Genomic DNA, 14,922 nt, shown 5'->3' with positions numbered 1-14,922 from the left:
TTTTTTTTTTTTTTTTTTTTTAGTGACAAGTGCACTGTAATTTTCTTCTGAAATTTTTTTTAAAAATTAATTTACATTCATTCTCTGAGCATCATCACAGCATACAAAATGTGATTTCCTATCCAGAATATACTACATAGTGGCTTAATCATACATGCTATCCTCAATAATTTTCCATTTTTCGTTTCATATGTATATATATTTTTTACCCTTATTTCTTACCCTCTGCTATTTTCCACCCTTTTCCCACACTGTCTCAGGTGTCTACAGCTGTTTTCCATTCCTTTCCCCCCCACATTTGATTGATTCACAAAATTTCTTAAATAATCTAACTACTTTCAATAGCAAGTTCAGCTGATATATACATATCTGTGAATACATGTCTGACTTTAGGCATGAAATGTCCTCCTGAACTTTTGAAATTTTGCTTTCTTCAACTATAAATTTATCAAAAGAGTCATTTATATATGTTGCCAGTCCCCCTCTGTGAAAGCTGCCTTCTGGCTTTTGCCACCAACCTGCTCTTGACTCTGAATGCTCATTTGAAGATCATCAGTGATCCACTAATTAGAAATCCAGTGACTTCTTCTGTCTTTGCTTTTCTTTATCTCTGCCACAGTTGAAAAGTTGACCACTATCTCCTTGAAATTCTCACTTTTCACTGCTTCCTGTTGAGTGTTCTTCACTCCTCCTGAATGGTACTTGCTAAATATACTCTCCTTTCCGTCTTCCTTCCATTTAGTCACACAAAGCCCTCACCTGAAATATCACCCTGTACTCATTTCTGCTTGTTCCAGATACTATGGGTCATCAGCAAAAGTCATGATGCATTTTGCATAGAAAAACAGAAAAATAACGTTATTTCCCAATAATCTAATATATGTGTGTTAAGGCCTATTTCATATGTCATGTTCTTTCTGTAGCAATCTAATTCCTTCCTGGAGCATTTTTAAGATGTATCTTTTCCTCGGTAGTATGATTTTCATACATTTTTACCCACGCTAGCAGATAATAAGCACAGGACAGAGATCATCACTGTAATTTCCTCAACATTGTATGTTATCAGTAATCTCTTAATATTTATTTACTGTAGTATATAGAGTAATGGCTCTACAAAAATATCCATGTCTTAGTTCCCAGGAACTCTGGATATGTTGTGTCACATGGCAAAGGGAATTAAAGGAGCAGGTAATCAGAGTATGTTAAAATGTGGAACGTGGCTAGTGGAGGGCATAAAAGCAGTGGAAATATTTATGGATGCTGAAGACAGTGTGAACGGGGATGAGGAGGAAGGGAAGAGTATAGAGAAGGCTAATAAGAGAACAAATAGAGAGGCATGACATTAGTAGGACATAGAAATGGTTTATTACCTGTTGATGATAACATATATAGTATTTTCAACTGGACTGGTCTGAGAAGTATTTCATGTTGGTAAATTCTTTATACAAGCTAAATGATATGTAATGATTGAATGTTTTAAAAAATCATGATAATAATAATCATCTAAAAATGATGAAAAGCTATTTGATGATGATGTGGATAGTAATATCTTTGTCTTGACTGATATGCATGGTAATTATGCTGGAAGAAGAAATGTAATATACTGTAAAGATAAATGTGAGTCAATGTAATATAAAAAAGATTATGATAATAAAATTAAATAATTTTTAAAAAGAACATTTAACAGACACAAAAATGGAAAGGTATTGAATATAGTAGTATCTTCGATTTGTTTGACATGCAGTGCATTACACTTTGAGAATCCATCTTGTACAATAACAAATAAAATTAAATTAAAAAAATATGGAACTTGGCCTAGCTTAGGTGGCATAGTTGGTAATGTATTGAACTGCAGTGATGGAAGCCATATTGCCTACTTTGAGTTCAGATCTCTCCGTCAGCCTGAAAACACACTGGATGTGCAGGCAGTACCCAAGATCTTGGATCCTGATGAGCTGGAGGCCTGGGGAAGGGGAATCATGATGTGATGAGCCCTATTGAGAGTGGCTCCCCACCTCACCCCCACCCCCATCTTCCTTTCCTTTTTCTTTCTGTCATTTGTGCATATGCTCTCTATCATAAAAACAAAACAAAATAGGGTGATTTTCCTGGATTATGCAAGTGGTTCATTGTAATCACAAGAGACCTTCAAAATGGAAAAGAGGTAGAAGAGAGGTTCAGAGTGATGCCATGTGAGAACTCAGGCCTTGCTTTAAAGGTGGAAGAAAAGGACTACTAACAAGGAATATGGAGAGCCATTAAAAGCTAGAAAAGGCAAGAAAACAGATTCTCCTCTAGAGCATCCAGAAGGAAAGCAGCCTTGTGACACCTTGATTTTAGTCCAGTGAGACCAATGTCAGACTTCAGACCTACTGAACTGTAAAATGTACATATTCTGAAAATTCAGAGGCAGTAGAATAAGAAAAACAGAAAAGGAAAAAAATACACCAGTTATTTTAAGACTTCCTTAATTCCCTCCAGAGTAAAGTTATTTGTTTTAACTCATTTCTTTTTCCTGATCATTTTATAAAGGAATTCTGTGTAATGTAGTCATCCCAATGAGGGGAGCCACAATAGGATATATTCATTTCCTTTTATTTTGGCTTTATAATTTGAAAAGTATACTTTCATTATTGAACATGGCTGCTACATAGCATTATTTATTAATAATAAATATTAATTGAATGAATGAACAGAGTTTGTGAGTGAAGAGAGGATGTTTTTATTTAAGAAATAAATTTCTTTTAATTTCTGAACTTCTCTGGATTCTTAATCTCCACCCATCCTACCAGTCTCCTCTCCCTGCCCCTCCTCTCTGATATGTAGCCTTCTTCCTCCTTCCCTTTGAATAAGTCCTAGTGATCCTTAAAGACTTGATTTAAATGTTAAACCTTTGTTAAATCTTCCTTCACCTCTCACTAGCTTTCTTCCCCCTCTTCCATACTAACCAGATATACCTGCTTTGTGTTCCATAGAACCCTGTACTTCCATTTAAGCATAATATGCTGCAGTATTATTGCCCATTTAATGTCTTTTTCATTAAATTGTAACCTTCCTGAGGTCAGGGACTATGATTTTTTCCTCACCATTGCAGTCCTAGAGTTTGGTGTGATGTATATTTAATAAATATTTATTGAATGACATTCATGAAATTTAATACATTAAATCTACATAGAGAAAAAGTATTATTTTCAGGATCTTTATTTGCTTATCTTTTGAAATTCATAACCCTACCCTCTATTTTGTTTTTTCTTTTCAGAGGTTTTTGCCTTAGGGCATGTGCACTCACAACAAAGAGAGACCAAGATAGTAAGAGGGAAAGTGAGAAATCACCCCTCAGGAAGGATGGCCACACCACAATCTCTTTGCTTCCATGCTTCTCCCCGGATTTTGGGCACCCATGCACGGGCACCCAGCATGAGTTTCAAGCCACCAGGTCCAAGACTTGAACCGTGGTTGACCTTGTTTGGGAGTCCAGCAACGTAACTGCTACTCCATCTGCTGGCCCTAACCCTGCCCAGTACTAAAGTCATTAACAGTTTTATAGGCAGAATGTAATCTCTAATAATAAAACCTACTTTTATTTTTAAGCAAACTCTTTGAAATTTATCCGGAGTTCAAAGTTGTTATATAATCTCAACACTTAATGTCTCACCTTTATATTTCAATCTAAATACTTCTTGGCAGTTGCCATTTTCCTGTTAGAGTTTAGTTTTTAAGAAAAAGTATTTTTCTGTGACTTTTGTTCATTGGAATCTAGTATTTTTGAGAGCATATATTTAGAACATTGTGTAAATTTTTTTTAGAGAGAAAAGGGCATTGATCTGTTTCTTACCTTTTGAAAATAATACCCTGTTGGTGGCTTAGAAGGGTTTATGTAGCATTAACAGGGCTTATGTCTGTTGATGGGCTCCTGCAGATAAAGCCACAGCCATCTTCAGCTAGACTGCTTCTGTGTTTATGTACTCTTTTTTTCCCTCAGGCCATTGTATGCTGTTTCTTGTAAGATAAAACATGATAGGGAGGGAAATTTGTTCTGTTTTGCTGCTACTTAAAGCACCATAGAACTGGTTGGTAGACCTTGACACTGCTCATCTTGTCCTCACGTATGGTTGATTAATTAGGGAAAAAAAGTTCTTCTGAGGGAATTTCTTCAAAGATGCTGTAATTTACAAGCAGTTTTATGGTTTTTCATGTGAAATGAAATAATTCTTTAGAGAGTTGGGCCTATTAATGTCTGTTTTCAGAATCTAAATTGCTAGATGATTAGAGTTAATAAAGCAAATTTGTTTCCTCTTTTTGCATCATCAGTGTGAAATATCAAGTTAGCCAGTAGAAGGAATTGTTAGCAACCAAAATCTTTGACCTTTTATGATTTTGTTGATTGATTGTTGGAGGGCACATGTGCTCATGAGAAAGAGAAAGAATCCCCACAGTGGGTTGTGGTCATGCCACAGTCCCTTATCCTCCATTTTTCAATTTGGGCAGAATTTTGGGCACATATGCACTTGTACTGGTGTGTTTTTCAAGCCACTGTCCTGGGATTTGAACTGCGATTAGCCATTTGAGATCTGGCTCTCTATGCACAGCACTTAATCCCTATACTTTGGCATTTTAAAATGTCATTTTAAGCTATTTTTTTCTTTAACTCACTTTTTTCCTTACATGTTTGTTCTTTTTTTTTTTTTTTATTTTTTTTTTTTATAGGGCACGTGCACTTGCCAAACAGACAGAGAGAGACAGAGAGACAGAAAGCGAGAAATCCCCCCCCCCAGGGGGGATGGTCACTCCGCAATCCCCTCTCCTCCATTCTCCTCTCGGGATCTTGGGCACGCACGCACACGCGCCCGGCGTGAGTTCTAAGCCACTGGGTCCGGGACGCAAACCACGGTTGACTACGTGGGAGTCCAGCGACATAGCCATTACGCTAACTGCTGGTCCCTGTTCTTACTTCTTTTTGGCTGTTTCATTTGGATTGCTAGGGGTGGAGGAGATAACCTAGAACCCTCATCCATTCTTCCATAGCCATGAAAAAGGGGGAGAGTGTGCTGGCGTATATAGAAATAAGTCAAGGTGGGGGGAACTTGGGTGAGTCAACTTTGATGCACCTTTGTGAAATCCTGCCTATGGAGGGGTACTCATTTTCTGTGGAGAAAATACTTTTGGTAGGGACATAGCATTTACCTGTCAGTTTCTGACATTTATTACTCTCTCCACTCTTACCTTCCTAGTAGAAGAATTGAATTGCCTCCAAGAATATTCTGATTTCCCCAAAGCATATGGTATACCCTTCAGCCTGGGTTGCAAGGATTTAGTGAGTGTTCACCTTAACTGATAGACTCCTTCCGCTCTATGTTTGAGAGACACTGCCTCCTGAGAGATGGATACAAGGAAATCCAGTCCTTTCAGTTTCTCCTTTCTAGTCTTACAAATTCATGGAGTGAAAGTATTTCAGAAAGTAAAACTTTATTCAGTTTCTATGGTGATGTGAATAATCTTTGTGGGATATTAAAGCAATATATTTCTATTCCAAATCTTCCCTTATTTCTCTTATTCCAGGGCTTCCCCTTTATCCATCTGTGGAATTATAGAACATTTATTATTTCAGGATAATGATAGATACAGCCTCAAATACAGGAATTGTTCATTTCTGAGGTTTATAATTTTCTAAATAAATTATCATCTTAGTGTAACTGCATGTATAGAACAAAACTTAGAAGATACAAAGGATGTAATTGTACACAAAGTTTCTCCAGCTCATTTCTCCCCAACCCACCACCGCCCTTTTTCCGTCATCAGTTCTGTGTACACAAAAGATACATCATTTACACCCTTTCACACCTTGCTTTTTCATGGAGTAGCCTTGCTGTAGTTCTGTATTAGTACCTGTAAAGCTGTCTCATTCTTTTTATTAGCTATGGTAGTCATATTCTGCTTGAACAAATACTACTTCAGTGAATAGCCCTGGCCATACATCACTTTGCACATAGAAGATTTATCAGTAGGAGAAATTCTCAGGAGTCAAATTGCTGGGTCAAGGACTGTAATTTACATTTATTTTTGTTTGTCTCTTCAAAACTATAGTCATCGAAGTGTGGGTTTTCTGAGAGAAATGAGGATTTTTTTAAATTCTAGAAATTGTTCAATATGTATTAAGAACAAAATTTGAAGGGCCAGAAGATGACGTGGTTGTTGAGAGTCTGGACTCCCACATGGTCAGCCATGGTTCAGACCTGGCAGCTTGCTTTTTCATTTTCTCTCTCTCTTTTTTCTCTTTCTCTGTCTCTTTCTGGTGATCACATGTTCCCTATAGCAAATTAAAATAAATAATAAATAATTTTTTTTAAAAACCCAAAACTTGAAATTTTGAAAATCTGAAATTTTAAAAATCTAAAATTTTGAAACTTTGAAAATCTGTACATAATTTCACTATAAGCCATGGTGTAGAAGGATGCAGAATGGTACCTGGGTAACTTTCTACCATGCCATAAGTAGAACCCCCTTTTTCTTTTCTTCCTTTTTTAAAAAATTTTTTTAGAGAGAGACTTTTGCTATAAGGTGCATGTGCTTGCCAGAGAGACAGAGATAAAGAGAGAGAAAATGAGAAATCACCACCTCCCCCCACAGGGAAGGAGCCACATCACAATCCCTTCTCCTCTATTCTCCTCCTGGGATTTTGGGCACACACGCACCTGGGCCTGGCATGAGTTTCAAGCCGCCAGGTCTGGAACTCAAAATGCAGTCGGCCATGTGGAGTCCAGTGCCTTAACCATTGCACCACCTGCTGGCCCAAAAAAACTTCTTTTCAATACTGAGAAGAGCTGCCATAGGTCAGTGTCTTTATTCCTCTAAATACCTTTTCAAGGATCAAATGTTGAAAGTAGGAGACAAGGAGTTATTGACAATGATAGTAATACTGATAGTGAAAAATAAAATCAGGTTCAGGAGAAATCTGAGAACAGCTGACCTTCTGGGAATAAAGAAATTCCAATAACACTGGTCGATTGGCATGGAGGCTGCAGAGTACTTAGACTGCAAAACTGTACAGCAGGAGTCAGCATCATGAGTAGTAGTTGCCAGAAAGAGCAGCCAAATCTCAGTAGACACTAGTACAAGACACTTAGTGACCAGGTTGAATGGCAGATGTCTCAGGTGAAGCTGGTCATTTGCCTGGCCCACAGCAGGTGAACTAGTTCCTGTCTCTCTTCCACCATGTCCATGACACCCAACCCCCTCCTTGTACCTAGTTGCCATCCCAGGAAAGAAAAGGGAATGACTTTTAACCAAATGACTGTTTACCTGAAAGAGACTTAAACTAGGAGACACTGATTTGGTTTCAGATGGTAAATTTGTGACAGCTCCTACCCATCACTATTAGAGAAAAACAGATGCTGAAGAACAAAATGACATAAGTTGTAGAACAAAAATGAACTTAAATGTGCTTTGTATATCTTAGTTATTGTATATAAGTGTTACCACCCTGCTCTTTCTCACACGTGTATACATGCACACACATGCACTCATTCATGCATACACATTGCAGAAGAGTATCTCTCTGGTTATTCCTGCCACATGTAAAGCATATCTGAGGGTGAACTGTGGATTGCAGTACAAGTTTCTGAATTGCTCCTATTAGCTTATTAGATATAATGACAACTAACATTAATGACTCTTACTATGTCTCTAGTGCTGGACCTATACAAAATGTTTTGTAAGGATCATGTCATTGTATATGAGGAAAGTAGCAAGGAAATGAAGAAACTTCCATGTGGAATTTGAAGTTGGAATTTATACTCTTCGTCAGGAAGCTATATTGCATTCTACTGCCTGGTATTCTTGCTTTCAGCCCTTCCTCTATATCCTTGTGAGTTTTTGTAAATTCTTTGTCTTTTCGTACTTCCCCCTCCCTATCACCTTTCTCATTTGTTTATCTGGTCTCTCTGTATTACACGAGTTCCAGTCTTCCCCTTCTGTCACCTGAAGCCTCTCTGTAGCACTGATTACTGATTCTCTGAGCTCCTTCCTGAGACTCCTCGCCCCCTCCCACTCTTTGCCCTTTTATCATTGGCGACTTCTCACAGATTCCCTTACTCTTTTTTCTTCTCAGTCCAGCAAAAACTGCCTTGAAAGAGCAGCTGCCTTGTCATTTGAACAAAAGATTTCAAGAGCCCTGTGTAGGTTGGGTTATTTACTGGTTTAAGTGAAAAAACTGATTAGCCACTTTATCTGTTATTGAGTGTCTCTATTCATGTCAGAATTATAGGTTACATTATGATTGGCTCTAACAGTGACTGCTTTCTATCTCAGAGGTCTTAACTATACAGTGATTCCTACAATATCTCCCAAAAGGACAGTAAAATCCATGAAAGTATGTTACCTTATAGGCTTGATTTATTTCAAGGTAAAGATCATGTTAATGGGACCAGCAGATGGTGTAATGTTTACATCACTGAATTCCCACGTAGTCAACCATGGTTTGAGTCCTGGACCTGGTGGCTTAAAACTGAACACTGGGCGCATGTGCATGCATGCCCAAAATCTGAGAGGAGAAGGAGAAGAAGGGACTGTGGCATGGCCATCTCCTCAGTAGGTGATTTCTCACTTTCTGGCTCTCTGTCTCTCTGGTGAGTATACTTACCCTATAGCAAAAAACTCTCTCTTAAAAAAAAAAAAATAAAGTAATTTGATAGATATTACTTTCATCACTTTTAGAAAACCAGTTTCATATTTTTATTTCATATTTTTAAAGTTCTAAATTGTACTTGGAAAAAATATATATAATTTAGCCCTTTAAGTTTTATTTAGCTTTGAATTCATCAATTTGTATTTTTGTTTGGTTTTGAAATATGGTAATTGAGAAAGTAAGAATGTAATTCTTCAGGAAGAGTAAAATAATAATTGAATGTATATGTAAATGTAACTACTTATATTTATAGAAATATGCATATTCTTCCATAAATATCAACTATATGTGTTTATGTATGTAATGTTCACATATTGGTTGGGAATGTTAACTGATCAAAAAAGATAATTGAAATCAAATGCTTTCTAATCTTCTTTCTATTGATTTCCCATTGTTACTCTGCAGATGCCAAGAAATCTAATCAGTAAGATTCATTGAACTTATGGGTATGGGGAGTACACTTACTTTAACCAAAATGACATTTTTATTGTCATTTAGCATTACTTGCTCCTCAAAAAAAGCAAATAACTGGCTCTTTGATATTTGTTACCTAATGCTAGACCATTAGATACATTTGATATAATGTTCATTAATTTGTCAGTTCAAGTCTCTCCAGGGGAACAATCTTCTAACCAGTATTACTTGGTGATGTGCTGTAGATTATACTGCAACAGAAAGTTTTTGTTTATATTCTAAATTCATTTTGGGTAATATTAGGAATTAGTTATATTTTTAAGTTTATTTCTCCTATGAGTGACAGAGAGAGAGAGAGAGAGAGAGAGAGAGAGAGAGAGCACGTGTGTTCCCAGCAGGGTCTTAATGGCATGATCTTCCCTCAGCCTTAGCCAGCCTTAAATCTCAGGCATGCATTTGCCTAGCATACTCAAGGGGGGAAGGCCTTTATATGCAAACCTGGAACCTTCTCATGTGTGGCAGTCTCACAGAACTTCACATGTTACTGCTGCACCACTGTCTGGCCCCCAGAATTAGTTATTTTTGTAAATTGGAATAGAGTTTGTATTTATTAATAAGTTGTAATTATTCATCCCTCTCAGTATTTTCTTTCAATTTTACAAAGGGCCAGAATTTTAAGATGTAATATGTACAATAGAACTGGGAAAAAATTGAAAATGAGTTCCTTTATGTATGATCATTGTCACATATAATGCATTATGATCTAGGCAGTGGCTTAGACTATATATAGTCATATATTTGTGATGCAGTCTTACAGAACTTAGAATTTCAAGTCATTTTTATGTGAATTAGTTAAAAAGTAATAGTATCATAGAAAGATGATTGTAATCTTCAAAGGCTTTTAATTACTGTGTGCTATTGGTAATGCCTCGAATATTTAAGAAAATTAAAGAGACATTTGGTATAGAAAAGATTGGTGCTGCTTATTTGTTTGATTTCAATTTGATGTTTACAAGGGTTGAGATTATTTTATTTTATATAGAACTAGAAAGCTTATTGATACCTAGAAACAGATTGTTATTGTTGTTTTTTTAAGAGGTTTTTTTTTTTTTTTGCTATAGGGCGTGTGTGCTCACCAGACAGACAGACAGACAGAGAGAGAGATAGAAAGCGAGAAATCACCCCTCAGGGAGGATGACCACACCGCAATCCGTTCTCCTCCATTCTCCTCTCAGAATCTTTGGCACACTTGCACATGCGCCCGGCGTGAGTTTAAACCACCGGGTCCGAGACGCAAACCGCAGTCGACTACGTGGGAGTCCAGCGACATATCCATTACGCCAACTGCTGGTCCCCTCCTTATTGGGTTTTGGTATCAAGCACACATTGGTTGAGTCTGAGCCTCATCCATTTCAAAGTGTTACCTTGGGGAACCATTTCTGAGCCTTAGTTTTCTCCATTATAAAATGAGGATAATGATAGTAATCCTATAGAATTCTCATGAGGATAAAATGATGAAATTGACATAGAGTTTAATATAGTGCATGGCACATGTTACAGATCAAAAAAATGGCAGCTGCTGCTTACAGTAGAAGTGGCAACCATTGTAGTACTGTTTAGTGTGCAGAAGTAAAATCAAATCTTGAAACCTGTATCATTAGCAGTTTCATGGCTTTCTGTGTTTTAAACCTGTTCCTGGGACTCATTTAAATTCTTATAGTGTAATATGATAAATTTTAGACCCTCATAGCTTCTGGACTTTTTAGAGTCACTGTAATACAATCAGAAAGTTTTGGAGCTTGAAGGGAGTTTTGGGATCATTTAAGCCAAACCTATTATTTTACAAGTGAGAAAATTATATCCAGAGTGGTGAAGAGATTTACCCAATGTGGAAAAAAAAAAAAAAGGTTTAATATTAGGTCACTGGGAAAGTCAAAACATATTTTTCTGTGTTTTTTTTTCCCAGTATAAAATTTTTATTTCATTAACTTAAAGGCGAACAAAAACGTGTATTTTAAATATTATTAAACTTATGTACCCGAAACATGTTTACATAGAGGAGAAATAGATACAGATTTCAGTTAACTTATGGTACCGTTCATTGTCCATTTAAAAATATTCTTCCACAAAACCTCATCATCAAAAGACAATACAATTCCTATACTCCATAAAAGCTAGATGCAAAACATCTGATGTTTACTTATTTCACTGTCAACTCCAGTGATAAAGGTGGAGGCACAGATGTTCGGAGTTCAGTTAAATGATGGCAATGAAAAGCTTCTGTTTCCCTCAGATACAAATGAGAACCCTCCACTCATGTCTCTTACGGCAGTACCAGACTTAATGCTCATGCCAGGTCACTTCTGTCCTTTCTCCTTTTTACTTCCTTCTCCTTGGTGAAGGATTTGGTCAGCACCTCCTGTTTTCTGTGTCCATGTTTTTAGTTTTAGTATCATCTCTACAACATGACTGACTTACATGAGGGGAAATGCACAAGACAGAGGCTGCCTTCCTCCTGTTTGAGCTGCACCCGGACTCTGCCTCTGTACCAGACATCAAGATTCCATTCTCCAGAGTACATTTTATCTTTCTCAAAGAACACATTAAGTCCAACTGCTGAGCAGACATCTTGAATCTCTGCAGCTGTAGGATTTTCAACAACCTTATTTATGGGGATTTGTCTCCTTTCTGTGATGGTCTTATTATTTAAGTAAGCATGATAGATACAAACAAACCTGCTCTGGTAGACGGGGTACTGCACGGCAGCACAGGCCATCTTCAGTGTCCCTATATTTCTGTTATTCAATGCAAAAATGTGTCATGACTTTCCCAATGACCCAGTAGAAAAGGTCAAGAATCAGAATCCTCAAAGGTAACTTTGGAGAGAAAAAAAAAATGTTAAATGGGGAATAGCAGGTGGCATAATGGTTATATCGCTAGACTCTCACGTAGTTGACTGTGTTTCGAGTCCCAGATCTGGCAGCTTAAAACTCATGTGGGGTGGGGACCAGAAGTTAGTGTAATGGCTATGTCGCTGGACTCCCACGTAGTCGACTGCGGTTTGAGTCCCGGACCCGGTGGCTTAAACTCACACCAGGCGCATGTGTATGCGTGCCCAAGATCCTAAGAGGAGAATGGAGGAGAAGGGATTGTGGCGTGGCCATCCCCACTGGGGGGTGATTTCTTGCTTTCTATCTCTTTGTCTCTCTCTGTCTGTGGCAAGCACACGTGCCCTATAGCAAAAACCTCTCCAAAAAAAAAAAAAAAAAAAAAAAAAAAAAAAAAAAAAAAAAAAACTCATGGAGGGTGCATATTTGTGTGTGCCCAAGGTCCTGGGAGGAGAATGGAGAAAAGGGGATTGTGGCGTGGCCATTCCCCTTAGGAGATGATTTCTTGCTTTTTGTCTCTCTCTGTTGAGTACTCTCTGTTGAGTACACACACCATATAGCAAAAAACTCTCTTAAAAAAAAATACGCACAAAATCATGTACCTACTAATTGAACAGAATACTAACCTGTTTCTAGGCTTTAAGTTTCAAGGAAATATCATTATTAGTTCAAAACTGCTTTTCTTGAAATTACCAGCTGAACTTGCTATTGAAAGTAGTTAGATTATTTATGATATTGTGTGATCAACAAAATGTTGGAGGAAAAGGAATGGAAGACAACTGTATATAGCAGAGATAGTGTAATAAGAGAGTGAGAAAGGGCAGAGGGTCAAACATGGGGTAAAAAAAAATATATAGTTTCAGGAGGAAAAAAAAAACAGTAAAACCGTTCATATCGAAATAAAAAAAATGCATATTTGATGACTGCAGTAAGCTATATAGCCCCAGCTAGGTGCTGCTTTATAGTATGTTCATTCTACTCACTGAGGTTTATGCCTAAAGTCAGACTTGGGTTCATGTATAGGTATATATCAACTGTGCTAGCTACTGGAAATATTTAGACTAAGTTCATTAGCAAATCAATTAAATGGGGGGGAGGCATAGAAAGCAACCATGGATACCAGAGACAATGTGGGAGGAGGGTGGGACATGGCAGAGGGTGAGGGATAGGGAATCAAGGATGGCAAAACAAAAAAACAAAGTATACAAGACATAAGAAATGTAAAATTATTTGCTGATAACATATATGTTGATGTGCTTGGTTGAGCCAATATACAGTGTATTTTGGATGGAAAATTCATTTGTATGCTGTAATGATGTATAGTGCATTAATGTAAAAAATAAATAAATTTAAAGAAATCCTCTAAAAAAAACACACAGACACACACACACACACACACGCACAAACACACACACACACATACAGACATAGAAAGACAAATACCACTTGATCTCACTTATACTAAAAGTCAGTCACAGAACCAGAGTAAAATGGTGGTTACCAGAAGCTGGAGAAGGGGAGTTGGGGAGATGTTGGTGAAAGGGCACAGAATTTTAGTTAGGAATAAGTTCAAGAGATTTATTGTATATCACGTGACTATAGTTAATTTATTGTATTACCTGAAAAAACTAAGAGAGTGGATTTGAGGTGAGGCAATTCCTGTTAAATAGCTTGATTCAGCCATATCACATTATATACATATATCAAAATATCATGCTATGTACATAAATATATACAACTTATACTCATCGATTTTAAAAAATTTTGAAATGTAAATATAAGTTGAGGATCCCACATTCAAAAATCAAAAATTTGCAGTACTTTAAATATAAAATTTTTTGAGCACTAATATGATGCCATAAATGGAAAATTCCTTAGCTGACCTCATGACGGTTCAGTCAAAACACTGTAATACAAAAATACTGTAGAAAATTAACTTCAGGCTATGTGTGTAAGGTATTTGAAAACATCAATGAATTTTGTGTCTAGACAGGTAATTCTATTCCTAGCATACCTTATTATGTGTATGTAAATATTCTAAAAAATAAACAAAAATCCAAAATCAGAAACATTTCTGGTCTCAAGCACTTGGGACAAAGGGCACACAATCTGTAGAGAAAATATGAACGACAGTTGCAATGACCTAGATAACCCAAAGACTGGTGAATTGACTCAAAGTGGATCAAATGTGTGCTCCTGGGGATCCTAGAACCCTGGCGATAGATAATAAAATGTTAACTGAATCTGGATTTACTGTTATGTATCTTTACATTTTTAAACTTTACGGTTTATACCCAGCAAGTAGAGCCATCTTTCTCTCATACATATGCATTTTTAAATAAAGAAACCAGTTTATTTAATTTTGTGTCCTCAATAGCATAGCATCTTTTATTTAGTAGGTGTGCACCAAAGGCATGCCGATCATAAATTGACTTTCACTACCTGTGAAATCACATGTTGTAGCTGCTTTTCAAAAGAGTCTTTAATTTGAAAGTGAATTTAAAAAACTGTTTGAGGGACCAGCAGTTAGTATAATGGCTATGTCGCTGGACTCCCATGTAGTCAACCACGGTTTGCGTCCTGGACCAGGTGGCTTAAAACTCATGCCGGGCAAATGTGCGTGCATGCCCAAGATCCCGAGAGGAGAATGGAGGAGAAGGGATTGTGGTGTGGCTATCCTCCCGGAGGGGTGGGGGGGGTGATTTTTTGCTTTCTGTCTGTCTCTTTCTGGTGAGCGCACGCGCCCTATAGCAAAAAAATAAAAATAAAAAACCCTCAAAAAAAAAACCCAACAATAACAACAACAACAAAAAACTGTTTTGAGTATTATGATATTTTAGATAAATAGAAACATTTATTTTTTTCTGATTTCATATGTACGGTTTGTGCTACTAATAATAAAGACCCTGCTATTTTCCACTCTTGTGGGAAGGGGCA

General features: G+C 37.1%; 1 protein-coding gene and 1 pseudogene across 3 annotated transcripts in view; one reads left to right on the top strand and one right to left on the bottom strand.

Moving 5' to 3' along the window:
* The window catches only part of RABGAP1L (RAB GTPase activating protein 1 like), a 762,391-nt gene that overhangs the window by 250,165 nt on the left and 497,304 nt on the right, over positions 1–14,922 (top strand). The window lies entirely within an intron of this gene.
* Positions 11,035–12,082, bottom strand: LOC102499347 (signal recognition particle 19 kDa protein pseudogene; annotated as a pseudogene).

The sequence above is a fragment of the Tupaia chinensis genome, unplaced genomic scaffold (assembly GCF_000334495.1).
Source record: "Tupaia chinensis unplaced genomic scaffold, TupChi_1.0 Scaffold000369_1, whole genome shotgun sequence".
NCBI classification, from domain to species: domain Eukaryota; kingdom Metazoa; phylum Chordata; class Mammalia; order Scandentia; family Tupaiidae; genus Tupaia; species Tupaia belangeri.
This window is presented reverse-complemented; position numbering and strand designations above follow the sequence as displayed.